The 13,334-nt window shown below is 39.9% G+C and overlaps 1 protein-coding gene across 3 annotated transcripts in view; it reads left to right on the top strand.

The window, feature by feature from the left end:
• Positions 1–13,334, top strand: part of stard13b (StAR related lipid transfer domain containing 13b) — a 426,906-nt gene that overhangs the window by 44,557 nt on the left and 369,015 nt on the right. Inside the window, exon 1 of one of the 3 annotated variants that reach the window (XM_073043872.1) lies at positions 1,823–2,029. The exons of the other annotated variants lie outside the window; for them this stretch is intronic. The gene's annotated coding sequence lies outside the window, so the exon portion shown is untranslated. Of the gene's footprint in view, positions 1–1,822; positions 2,030–13,334 lie in introns of those variants that run through there. 3 annotated transcript variants of the gene reach the window in all.

Raw genomic sequence — 13,334 nt, 5'->3', positions numbered from 1 at the left:
GCCTGGGACAGTTTGGCCCTTGCTGTTGTTAGGTCTGCCTTGTCACCTGCTCTGAAGGCAGAGTCTCGGGTCCTCAGCAGCACACGCACCTCCACGCACATCCATGGCTTCTGTCATCAATGCACTTGCTGATGTAGCTGGTCGCTGATGCTGTGTAGTCCTCTAAGTTGGTGGAGTTGCCATCGGTTGCAGCCTCCCTGAACATGTGCCAGTCAGTGTGCTCAAAGCAGTCTTGAAGAGCAGAGATGGCTCCTGCTGGCCAGGTTTTCACCTGCTTCTGAATTGGTCTGAAGCATCTGACGAGCGGTCTGTATACTGGAATTAGCATAACAGAGATGTGGTCTGAGTAACCGAGGTGGCAGCGGGGCTCCACCTGGTATGATTCGGGGATGTTTGTATAAACAAGGTCCAATGAGTTTGCCCCTCTCGTTACAAAGTCCACATGCTGATGGAATTTGGGGAGCACTGACTTGAGATTCGCATGGTTGAAATCTCCGGTGACAATAAATAATCCATCAGAGTGTGCGTTCTGCAGTTCGCATATAATGGTTGTTAGATTATCATCATTTATTATATTGTGTTATCAGTTATCCATCTTGCTATAAACATTGTGAGTATTCTGATAAATAGCAGTTAATTTTGCCACTTTAGTATTTTTCCCATCCTGTCCGTGAGTCTTCATATTTGTACCTCTCTTTTTTCCTGTTCAACACTGATGATTCAAGATTCAACACTTTATTGTCCTACGTCAGTACACAAGTGTAAAGGAGAACGCAATGATTGTTACTACAGATCAGATGCAACATATTAAAAAAAACACAATAAGCATGAAGAACACAATAAATATAAATACACATGATCAGCTTGTATTCAGTACGTAGATTTACTGTATGTACACAAAGTGACATGGTGTACATGCGTGTACTTGACTCTAACAAGAAATGAAAAATTAGTGGTGGTGGGATGGGTTAATGGGTGAAAGCATTGATCAGCCTAACTTGAGGGAAGAAACTGTTTTAGAGTCTGGTAAGCCTGGTGTAGATCATTATCCTTATCTCCACTCCCACTGTTGCCTTGCCCTTTCTTTTAACTTTCTAAATTTTCCTTCATCTGAATCATCGTAGCTATTGTTTCAATGATTTTTCCACAGCTGCTAGATATTTCTAGCAGTCCCTGTTTTTGTTCTATTCCTAGTATTGGGTGGTGCTTACACTCACCTCTGCACATTCAGTTCCACTGAAATTGAAGCATTGTATACCACCAACATGTATAATCACAAACATACTTCGCTCTACCACTATCAGATAAGTATCTTCATCTTAGCTGTTAGCTTCTACCTCTATAATGCCATATTTTGTTATGCTAAGTAACAGTAATAAATAATGCCTTATCAGAACTAAATAGGAATGTTAGAAATGACAGCAGTCAAAGGGCTGCAGAGTTTCTACAAAGGGTGTATCCATCATAAACAAAAGGTTTCCAAGTAAGGAGTGGCTGAAGATAAGAAAACATTCCGCATAGGTATGTAGCTGATTAACATGAACTTGCATCTGTCTATTCCTGGCATTTGTTGTGGACAATGTCAAACTGATAATGAAGCTGTCAGTAGGTTGGGGTCAGCCTCGAATATGGTTGTGTTGCAGAATGCTGTAAAAGGCTGGGCATCGTACTAGGGAATATGTTCATTATTAACCTTTAATTCAGAACTGTTCTTTACTGGGTAACCATAGGAGTTTGTTTTTAGAACTTGTCTCTACTAGGCAATCAATCATTTATGGTATGTTTTAGGTTGTATAAAATACAGGATCCATTAGTTCAACAGTGGACCAGTGTTTCTACAGATGAAGGGATGGATATCCCATTGCTGAATTACTGTGAACGCAAGAGATTCTGCAATCTGGAAATCTTGAGCAACACAATCAAATTGCTGGAGGAACTCAGCAAGTCAGGCAGCATCTATGGAGGGGAATGAGGCTACACTCAGGTTGGAGAGCAACATCTCATACTCTGGGCAGTCTTCAACCTGTCGGTATGAATAGTGATTTCTCTGACCTTTGGTAATTCCTCCACTCTGACATGTCGGCCCCTGGCCTCCATGGTCATGATGAGGCCCCACTCTGACTGAAGAAGCAACACCTCATATATCATCTGGGTAACTGCCAACCTGATGGCATGAATATTGATTTCTCTAACTTCTGGCCATTGCTCTTTACACCCCCCCCCCTCTCTTTTTCCATCTCATGTTCTGTTTCCCCACCCCCAGCCCTACTCCTCACTTGCCCATCACCTCCCACTGTTGCCCCTCTTCCTTCCCTTTTCTTCCATAGTCCACTTCGCTCTCCTATCAAATTCCTTTTCCTTCAGCCCTTCTCCTCTTCCACCTTCTTACTTCATTTCACCCCCCCCATCCACCCTCCTTCCCCCTCACCAGGTGTCACCTATCCCCTACCTTCTTATTCTGGCTTCTCTCTTCCTTTCCAGGGTCTCGGTCTGAAACGTTAACAGTTTATTCACCTGCCTTACTTGTTGAGTTTCTCAAGCACTTTGTGTATGTTGCTAGTTTTGAGGAAGGGGACCAGATGTAATGTAAAGCAGATATTATGAATTCCAATCTCTAACCCTACGTCTTGCGCATACACTATGTGAATTTCAGACCTTTTGATAACCGACTTGGAAAACCGCCAGCAAGAAAAGGCAAATTGTATAACTTACTCTTTGCAGTGCAGGAAATTGGGTTAAATTTCTGATCAGTGTTAACTCTCAAAATATTAATGGCTGGGTTTTGGCAGGAGCAAGCTCTTGAATATCAAGAGGAGGTGTTTCGGCTCTCGCCTGGAGGCGGCTACAACTTACCATAACTTCTTTAATGCTGCTATTGAATGTAAAACTTACTCTTTATCACTAGTTTCCTCTCTTCCTCTTTTACTTAGTCATACTTGGCTAGTTTCTAAAACACACTGCATGTTTTGGTGTACCACTCATCTTTCCATTATCTTATGACTTTCACATCATGCTGCAGGTACCTTCCTTAATCACCTCAGTTGGAACTTAAATCTGCAGTAATAATATACAGTATGTTCCATCTACAACATTATCCTATTGTATTATAATGCCCCATATTGAGCACAAAACTAATAAGCCAGCCTTCCCTCACATAGAGAAACCATAACATGAAATTCTTCAAAGCAAGCTGCTGTGAACTTGTTAGGTAGTAATGTTTCTGTTTGCCTAACATGTAATCCACATTCTTTTTGCATTAAACTTATTTTGCTCAAAGGTCTTAACTGTAGTTCGCCCTTAGGAAAGCACGGGATCTGTGACTGTTTAATTTGTTAAAAGTATGTTACTTAAAAAGTAGGATGAATGTTAAGCTTGCTGGTGCTTGTCAGTTTGAGGCCCATCCTATTCATTGGAGTGTGACTTGCATGTCTCATGCTGGTGAAATTATTTGGGACTCAATGGGAGGAAAGGCCTACAACCCTGCTGCCGCCCTTCCCCCTTCATCACAGTTGCATGGCATTGACATATCTATTCCTCAGGTTCCACTAATGAGACAGGCTATCTGGTGAATCATCAACAATGCGCCAGAGTACAGTAAACTGCCTGCCTCAACCAATGTGACCTCCTGTCAATCATTTAATAATGGTCCTTCAGCAAATCTGCTGCTTTATAGCTCTGGGCAAAGTCTTGCACTCGGGAAGACCAGAAAGCAGATTGAGCAATAGCACAGATGGTGTATGGTACAAACTCCATCCTTAATGAGATGTGAGGTCTGTGTGTACTTTATAAATCTAAAATAAAACCTTTGTTTTCTCACCTGATCTTCTGGTGCAGTTTTAGTTTTCTTGACAAGAGAATATCGACGAAGGTGAGAATTGGAGAAACTGAAGAACTGCTCAAGAATTGACCTGTTGCTGATTAACATTTCAGTTATGCAGTTCAACAGCAGCTGCACTGGTTATAATGGGAGGAATGAGAAAGTGAAGCTGCTTCGACAGCAGTGCAGATGGTTATTTTGTGCATATATTACAGGGCTTGATAGATTTTATTAAAGCTATAGTAGAGTATTTGGTTCATGAGTACATCCAACAAAACTGTATTATTATAATTATTCTCGACTAGATAGCAGACACAAATATGTTACCATCATATAAATTATCCTTTGTTTCCAGTTTGGAGCTGGTTCCAAAGATGCCACGGAAGCCAAATTTGAACTTGTGTAATAATAATAATAATAAATACTTCATTGATCCTAAGTGGGAAATTCTTTTTGTTACAGCAGCAACAAAAACACACCTGGCAGTGTGCAGACTTAACTAATAATAAAGCACAGAATAATAATATACACAATAATCATTTACCAATGTACAAACATTTGCAATAATAAGGTACAAAATAACTTTGTGTGCAGCCTGCAGTGTGCAGATATTATTGTACTATGATACATGTTCTCCTGTCACACAGAGATGAACTGTTGTATATGCTTATTGTATTTGGCAGGAAAGATCTCCTATAACGATCCTTGTGACAGCGGAGCTGAATAAGTCTGTTTGAAAGGGTGCTCCTCTGTTTATTCAGTAGGTCATGGAGAGGATATGCCAGATGGTCCATACTGGATAACAGTTTGTTCAGTGATCTGCTCTCCACCACTAACTCAAAAGAGTTCAGCTTATAGTCAGGTTGAATTAATCTGTAGCATTTTTTGAGATGTCTAAAGTTTTAAGAATGACACATGTGTCCTGATAGCCACACAGTGGCAGAGCTATCAGAGGTTCTGCCTCACACCTTCAGCGATCCAGGTTTAATCCTCACCTCTGGGGCTGCTGGAATGGAATCTGCATTTCCTTATGACATCATGCATTTTTGGTTTACTTCCCATATCCAATTTATCTGGATTGGTAAATAAATTAGCCACTGTAAATTGCCTCTTGTGTGTAGGTGAGTGGTAGAACTGTGAGAAAATTTGATGGAAGTACAGAAAGAATCAGTCCTATGGAAAATTAGAGGAGGATTGAGATTGTTCTCTGAGCTGCATAGGCTTGCTGGACTCAATGGCTTTTCCATATTGTAAGAAAAAGAAAGTTTCTCTGGTAAAGGTTCACATGCCAGATGCTTAATTTTTTTTTTTTAATTACTAAATTGGATCATGGTGGAAAAGGTGAGCTGATCCTTGATTGTTCAATCCACTGCAGGCTGCACACAAAGTTCGTGCTTCCAACCCCAGCAACATTAATTGTGCTGTTGAGTTCTTTTACATACTTTAATTGGGCTTGTTTTGTCAGCAATTCCAGCTAAATGCAGTAATTAAAACCAAACCATTCCTTAATAGGGAAGGCACATTAGGGTTGGAACAGGTGATGGATGTTATTCCACAGGCTTTTACAGCTTGTGGCAAGTGATGGAAGAATGCAGCAAACATATTTTCTGTTGTAACACATTATCTTGATTGCTGAAGGGGAGAGGAGAGAGTCCTGTTATATTCATGTGCCAGGAACCTGTCCGAGCACATCTAAAACAATGGTGAGATAAGACACATTAGTGAGGACAGTCAGTTCCAAGACTGAATGCAGTGCTGTCAAAAATCAATGGCCCCATGTGATAGCTAAAGTCAATGATATATTTTCAAAAGCCAGCCTTAACAACCTGCACCATTAACTTTACATATCGCTCAGTGCATCAAACCAACATCCCTCATCTACTAGAAATCCTTATCCATTGATAGTCCAGCCAAACTTTGACAACCAGATCTCCCAACTTGTTCAGACTGCCAGCTCTACAACTATATCGTATCATTCATATGACACAAGATTAATATGCTTTAGTTGTTGGGAAAATGCAGAATCAACACTACACCACAGGACCGTGGTGTGGGTGAAGGGAATGCTAGGCATAATTGGAATAGCCAACACCAGGTCTAAGGAAAGCTAAGACAAATGAAGAGGTGGTGTGAATATACTTAATCCTCCTCCACTTATCCTTTTTTTTTCTCATTTGCCAGTTGGTTGAGCATGTACTATTCACTTCATCTCTTCCCTTGTCCTCACCTGAATTCTATACCTGTGCCTTTCACCTTCTGGATAACCAAGAAGCCCAGTTTGATGAGGCGGAGATTGACTAGCAGGAGAGGAAAGATGAAGTCTTCTACCACTTGATCCAACAAACATAGCAACCAGTATGGAGACTGACAGCATGTGATGTGGACATTAGCACGAGGCACTGGGCACATGATACCATGTGGTATCAAGATGCAGCTAGTAGAGCCATTGTCTCACAATTCAACAAAACCTGACAAAATCATTCTGTATGTCCAGTGTGACATATGGCATTTACATGTGTTTGAACAGTTACACCCAGGCAGTGGGATCCCAAAATCAATCAAGATATTTATTTCTATAAACACAGTATTTATCATCCTGTTGACGTTACAATTAATTTTATTATGATTTTTCTGATTTTGTTTCTGATACGATTTTAGATCATTAGTGTGTCTGTCTATAATAAGTTTAGTAACAGTATCCAGGCTGAGGTTTGCATCCTGTTTTCAGAACAGTATTTTAGTTACAATCTGCTTCGCAATCTCAACAAAATAGAGCCAGTGTCCAAAGTCCAGTATCCTCATGATTGAGACTGCGCAAGATTTTAATTTTCCTGTTTTTTGTGTAAGGTAAACTTCTGAAATGAGATAAACAGCTAGCACTTTGTGTACTAGCTAATCTGACAATGTATTATGCTTCCCTTTAGCTGTACTATACACGGATATGTCTGCTAGTCTCTATTACACAAGTGCATTGGCAAAACACCCGACATCAGAGTGGCTAAGGCGGAGTGTTTAGGGCCAAATTGGAAGGAGTCAAGGGTCCAGAGCATGGGAGCTAAAGTTCTGCATGACTGGACACACAACAGTGAATTAAATAACAGAAAAAACATCACTTAATTGAATTATTTTGGCATTCGCACAACGTGTTTGAATTTTATTCAAATTAATATCAAAATAGAGTATTTCAAAATGTTTTCAGTTTTCATGCAATTATTTTCCTCAGACAGCCAAAGTGAAAGGATATTTCTAACAGAAATATTTGGAGTCACTGAACTAGCTTCAGACAATTTTTTGGCTGTTTAGACCAATAATTAACTGTTTGTGGTGCCTGTTCAATATCACAAACTGTTAATGGACTCAAGGCAAAGCACTGCCGTAGAAAAGGAAGGATTCCTTGTTCTCCCAGATTTTAAAGTCTTTAGAGTGGCATCCTAAGGACTATACTTCGCTAAGGACACTGTGAGAGAACTGAATCACCTCTCATATGAGAGAAAATCTTCAGATGCTGGAAATCCAAGCAACACACACAAAATGCTGGAGGAGCTCACTGCTCACAGTGTGACCCGTAATGACAACTAGTTACATTCAACATCACCTGTGGTTCGAAAATCCTTGCTGCTAGCTCAGTTCAGGGTGATCTAGGAGAAATAGTAACATTTTAATCTATGCCACAGATTTCCAATAAACAGGCAATTGTCAGAATAAAAGCCTTAATCAATGATCTCTTGAATAATTGGAAGTAGCAAGAGAGGATTGTGAAATCCATGTACAACACAGATTATCCACAAGAACAGAGCATTATTGAATGTTGATCTGTCTTCCATTGACACCATCAGAAAACACTAGCACTAGGACTTCAGTGGAAAAGAAACCAAACAACCTGTCACTGTGTTTTTCTGGCATTCAAGAAGAATTTCACCATCTCTGTGTTGCTTCTTAGCTTATTGCTTGTAAATGCATAAATAACTGCAGTGTTTTGTTTTTAGAGTTTAAACAAGGACCATCATTTTCTATAGACATCTTACAAAAATATATTTAATCTAATATGGCTAATTAATTTAATATGGTTAAATACCTCACGTCATTCTTGCCTTGTTAAATTTGCCTGATCTAGTCTCAATTTGTGATACTAGAAATTACCAGAGGCTGTGAAAGTATAAAGATGACGTTTTTGCTTTAACTCCTGTTCCCTATTAAAACATCCAGCTTTATTCAGGAGGGAGTTCAACAGGATTGTGTGAGAATGTGATCAGCAAGATGCACTCAGAGGCAACATGCTCAGAATGCAGGCTGAAAATGAATATCTAAACCACAAGTAAATTACAATCTGAACATCAGTTTCGGTCATACCAGACTTAAACAATGGAAATTATCAATTTCTTTCAAGCTCAGGACAAACTAAAATAACAAAAGCTTATTTGAAATCTTTCATCATTCTCCTGCATTGACCAGAAAGTTGGTTCCTTGGCACTAGGCAAATCCTGTTAAAAAGTTAAGAATGAAGGTTTTAACAAAATTGAACTGCAGCTGTTTTTCATAATGTTATTCAAAGCTCTAGGGAACAAATCTCTCTGGAACACCTGCTGCAGCATGATCTGTTCCACAGGAAAGATGACAGCAACTTTGCAAAGCAATATATTCCTGGTCGTTTCTTCACCCAAGCTATTAGACAAGTATTGCTAATATACCAAAAAAAATCTAGTAAAAACAGGTCTCTCTATCATTACTGTATAGCCTTCAGTTCACACAAGAAACATACACAAAATAACAGGCAATTAGTTTTTCCTCTGTAATTCAAAGGCTTAAAGAATATATGCTTAGTAGCCACTTTATTAGATACCTCCTGTACCTCCATACATTCGTCTCTCCATCTACTTCGTTTCAAAGAGTTACACATTCAGAAATGCCCTTCTGCACACCAGAGTGCATGGTTATTTGAGTTACTGTCAGCTGAACCAGTCTGGCTATTCACCTCTGATCTCTCTCATTAACGAGCCGTTTACAGCCACTGAACTGCTGCTTACTGGATGTTTTTTGTTTCTTGCTCCATTCACTACTCTAGAGACTTCTGTGTGTGAAAATCCCAGAAGATGAGCCGTTTCTGAGATACTCAAACCATCCTGTCTGGCACCAACAATCATTCCACAGTCTTAATCACTTGAATCACATTTCTTCCCCATTCTGATGTTTGGTATGAACAACTGAACCTCTTGTCCATGTCTGCATTCTTTCATGCATTGAGTTGCTGTCACATGATTGGGTGATTAGATATTTGCATTAACGAGCAGATGTACAGGTGAATCTATAGAGGTCACTGAGTATGTGCTTGAGTGTGATGTGATGTACATAAAGGATGGCATTTATAAGATTTTTTTTAATACTGAGGATGTGCAGATGGCAGATGATTTGACATAGAAGGTGCAATATAATAAACACTATCTTACTGTAAAAATATGTTCAGCTGCAGCTGAGTGTCGATGAACCCTAAGAATGGAGAAAAGTAGAATTTTTCAGACACTGGAATCTTGCATGTTTGCTCAAGTTTAACTGCATTTTTGTCTGCTCTTTCAAAAGAGCAATGGTGGCATATTTAAATTGCCTTGTCTGTAAAATCATGTTGTCAAATTGCAGCAGCTGTCCTGATATTATATCACACATACAGATTGCATGCTAAGAACTCTCATGTATAACAAGCTGTTGTTAGGTCATCTGTTGGAAATGAGGAATTAAGTCTGCCTTGTCAAGTATCTTTCAATCATTTATACTCAATAAAACATTTTTGCAGCAGTGTAAAATTAGAATACACTCAGTGGCCATTTTATTAGGTACCTCTTGAACCTAATATAGCAGCTACTGAGCGTATGTTTGTGGTTTTCTGCTGTTGTAGCCCATTCACTTCAAGGTTCAATGTGTTGTGCATTCAGACATGCTCTTCTGCAAACCACTGTTGTAACTTATGGTTATTTGAGTTACTGTCACCTTCTTGTCAGCTTGAACCAGTCCAGTCGTTCTCCTCTGATCTCTCTAATTAATGAGGCATTTTTTCCCACTGAACTGCTGCTCACTAGATTTTTGTTTTTGTTTTTCACACCACTATCTGTAAACTCTATAGAATATTGTGCGTAAAAGATCCCAAGAGATCAGCAGTTTCTGAGATACTCAAACCCCCACATCTGGCACCGTCAATCACTCCACGGTCAAAGTCATTTAGATCATATTTCTTCACCATTCTTATGTTTGGTCTGAACAACAACTGAACCTTTTGACCATGTCTGCATGTTGCATTGAGTTGCTGTCACATGATTGGCTGATTAGATATTTGCACTAACGAGCAGATGTGCACTTGTACCTAATAAAGTGGCCACTGAGTGTATGACCAGTAACAGAGGGGTGCTGATGTTGAAATATAATTCTGTGAAAATAGCATATATTTGTGCAAATTAAATTAGTTATATTTAATAAGTGCTTTAAGTACTCAGTATGTTCTAATTTCTATTTGATGAGAACATGATTTAACTAAATGGAAAAGAAACAAAAAGTGCTTTTCAGGTCTTTCAATATTAGATGGCAGCTTGTTTTATAACATTGCCGACTAAATTGGCAAAGTATAATTTCTTGAGGACCTGTCCAGTGTAATTGTACGTTTAGGTCTACGAGTCTAGTTTACCATGCTAAAGTAGCAGGACATTATTCTATGCAACTCTTCTGCTATTTGTTAATTTTGGGGTTAAAATGAGCAAAGCATTGTTACAGGGTGGTATCCACTACTGTGGCCAGCTTGCTTCATAGAATTTCCAGGTGCATGTTGTAGTTGTTCAATTGTTAAGTCAGGTCCGACTCTTCGTGACCTCGTGGACCATAGGATCCATAAGGTACGCATGGCAAGATATGGAAGTAGATTGCCAGGGCTTTCTTCCGTGCAGACACTGCTGCTGCCCAGGTTGGGACCCGGCTGGGTTTGAACTCAGGACCATCTGCCTTGAAGTCCAGTGCTGATGGCACTACACCGCCAGCTTGTTCAAGAACCTTGCCTTAATTAATGTATGTTTACATTACATAAAATTAATATTAAAAGTGTACAGCGCAGAAACCGGTCTTTGGGACCACAATATCTATGGCAAACACAATGCCGAATTAAACTAATTCTCTTCTGTTTGTACATGATCCATTCCCAGCATATGCATGAGATTTTTTAACAACCTCTTTAATGCCACTATCATATTTTCTTCCACCACCTCCCTGGCAGCCCATTCAAGGCACCTACCACCCCATGTTTTAAAAAAATCAGAACTTGCCTTTCCTATCAACTGTAATCTCCCCCCTCCCCAACCTAAATGTTTGCCCTCTGCTACTCGACCCTGGGAATTAGATTCTGATTGTCTTTCCTGTTCATGCCTCTCATAATCTTACAAACCTCTGTCAGGTCTCCCTTCAGAATGCAATGCTCCAGAGAAAACAACCAATTTTGTCCAGATTCTGATTCAAATTCAGATTCATTTATTTATCTGAATACATCTAGACTGATGTCTACATCATTTATCATTATATTGTAATTTGTCCTCCACTGTCTTGTTTATTAATCATTGTTCTGCCTTGCACAGTTTTGTGCATTTTATGTAGTCCTGTGCAGGTCTGTAGTCTAGTGCAGTTTTTATGTTGTTTTACGTAGTCTAGTCAAGCCTTGTGCTGTCTCACATAGTCTAGTGTAGTTTTGTGTTGTTTCATGTAGCACCAGGGTCCTGGAGGAATGTTGTTTCGTTTTTACTGTGTACTGTACCGATCGAAATGACAATAAACTTGACTTGACTTGAAAACATACCGTGAAATACATCATCCATATTAACAACCAGTCCTCAAGTGTGACAACACACTCGTCCAATCTCTTGTTATAAATGATACATGCTAATCAAGGAAGCACCCTGATGAACCTCTTCTGCATGTTCTTCCCTGCAGCGGGAGATCTAAATTGCACACAATATTCCGAATGTAGTCCTGTAACAAAGTTTTATATACTGTAGCTGCAACATGACTTCCTGACCTTGTGCTCAATAACCCAACCAATGAAGACGAGCATGCCATACTCTGTGTTAACCACTTTATCTACTTGTGTGGCCACTTTCAGGGAAGATGGACTTGGAATCCAAGATCCTTCTGTACATCAGTGCTGTTGCAGGTCCTGAAAATGTGTGTATACTTCCCCCTTACACTACAACACCTCATACTTATTCCAAATTAAACTGCACCTTAAGACCTTATAATGCACTGTTGGTGTATTGTGAGCAGTTTTGGGGCCCTTAAAATATTTGCAGAAAATGGAGAGGGTTCAAAGGAGATTCGCAAAAATGATTCCAGGATTAAACAGCTTGTCATATGAAGAGTGTTTGATGACTCTAGGCCTGTGTTCACTGGAATTTAGAAGAATGCGGGGTGACGTAATTGAAACCTATGGAATGGTGAAAGGCGTTGAAGGAGTGGATCTTTCCTGTGTTGGAAGTGTCTAAGACCAGAGGACACAGTCTCAAAATAGCAGTGCGTCCTTTTAGAACAAAGATATTGAGGAATTTCTTTAACCAGAGAGTGGTGAATCTGTGGAATTCATTGCCACAGGCAGCTATGGAGGCCAAGTCTTTATGTATATTTAGAGCAGAGGTTGATAGATTCTTGATTGTTCAGGACATGAAGGGAAACAGGTGGGAAAGCAGGAGACTGGGGCTGAGAGGGAAAACAGATCAGGCATGGTGAAATGGCAGAGAAGACCTGACTGGACAAATGGCCTAATTCTGCTCCTATATGTTATTGTCTTCTGGACTGTCATAAGTAGTGCAGAAAGAGAGGAGGAAAAATACTAAGGCAGTTCACCATTCTCTTCTTGAACACTGGTATGAGTGTTGTCCTTTTGAAGCAGGTGGGAACCTCTGACTGCAGCAGTGAGAGATTGAAGATGTCCTTGAAGATTCTAGCCAGTTGGTTGGCACAGGTTTTCAGAACCCTACCAGGTACACCGTCAGAGCCTGACGCCTTGTAATGGTTCAACCTCTTGAAAGATGTTCTAACATTGGCCTGCAAGACAGAGATCACAAGGCCATCAGATGCTGCAGGGATTTGGACAGATGTAGTTTTATTCTCCCTTTCAAAACATGCATAAAAGGTGTTGAGCTCGCCTGGGAGAACAGCATCACAGCGATTAATGATGTTACGTTTCTCCTTGTAAGACGTAATGGCCTGCAAACCCTGCCAGAGATAATGTGCATTTGATTTCATCACTAACCTCAATCAGAATAGTTTCTCACCCTTAAAATAGCCTTCTGTAAGTCACACCTGGACTTCCTGTATAGTTCTGGATCACCAATCTTGAATGCCACAAATCTAGCCCTCAGTAGACTACAAATCACCCAGTTCATCCATGGCTTTTAATTTGCATATGTCTGGTATGTTCTCGAAAACACACACTCATCCACCCAGGTTTTGATGAAGTCAGTGACAACTTGACGTATTCATTCAGACTCAAAGAAGAATC

The sequence above is a fragment of the Hemitrygon akajei genome, chromosome 4 (assembly GCF_048418815.1).
Source record: "Hemitrygon akajei chromosome 4, sHemAka1.3, whole genome shotgun sequence".
In the NCBI taxonomy this organism is placed as follows: Eukaryota; Metazoa; Chordata; class Chondrichthyes; order Myliobatiformes; family Dasyatidae; genus Hemitrygon; species Hemitrygon akajei.
The sequence above is the reverse complement of the archived record's forward strand: the minus strand, read 5'-3'. Positions and strand labels throughout refer to the sequence as shown.